The following is an 877-nucleotide window of genomic DNA, read 5'->3' on the forward strand; positions in this document are numbered from 1 at the left end:
TCTCACTCTATCCTTTGAAATTCAGAATGATTGGCTTCTTCAGGAACTCAGAATCCAGATAGTATCATTGATTCTCCTAGTTAAGTATGATGATTCTTGAACATAGCTACTTATTGAGTCTTGGCCGTGGCCCAAAGCACTCTGTCTTCCAGTATTACCACCGGATACATACATGCCACAGACACATAATTGGGTGAATCTTTTTAGATTGTGACTCAGCTTTGCTAGAGTCCCCAATTAGAGGTGTCCAGGGTTCTTAAGCACACTCTTTTTGCCTTGGATCACAACTTTATTTCTTTCTTTTTCTTTCTTTTTCTCTTTCTTTTTCTCTTTCTTTTTCTTTCTTTTTTCGATTTTTTCGAAAAAACAAATTTTTCGTATTCACTGCTTTTTCTTGCTTCAAGAATCATTTTTATGATTTTTCAGATCCTCAGTAACATGTCTCCTTTTTCATCATTCTTTCAAGAGCCAACATTCATGAATCACAAATTCAAGATACGTATGCACTGTTTAAGCATACATTCAGAAAACAAAAGTATTGCCACCACATCAAAATAATTAAACTGTTATAAAATTCAAAATTCATGCAATTCTTCTCTTTTTCAATTAAGAACATTTTTCATTCAAGAAAGGTGATGGATTCATAGGACATTCATAACTTTTAAGGCATAGACACTAATGATCACAAGACACAAACATAGATAAACATAAGCATAATTTTCGAAAAACAGAAAATAAAGAACAAGGAAATTAAAGAACGGGTCTACCTTAGTGATGGCGGCTTGTTTTTCCTCTTGAAGATCCTATGGAGTGCTTGAGCTCCTCAATGTCTCTTCCTTGTCTTTGTTGCTCCTCTCTCATGATTCTTTGATCTTCT

This window comes from Arachis duranensis, chromosome 10 (genome assembly GCF_000817695.3).
Source record: "Arachis duranensis cultivar V14167 chromosome 10, aradu.V14167.gnm2.J7QH, whole genome shotgun sequence".
In the NCBI taxonomy this organism is placed as follows: Eukaryota; Viridiplantae; Streptophyta; class Magnoliopsida; order Fabales; family Fabaceae; genus Arachis; species Arachis duranensis.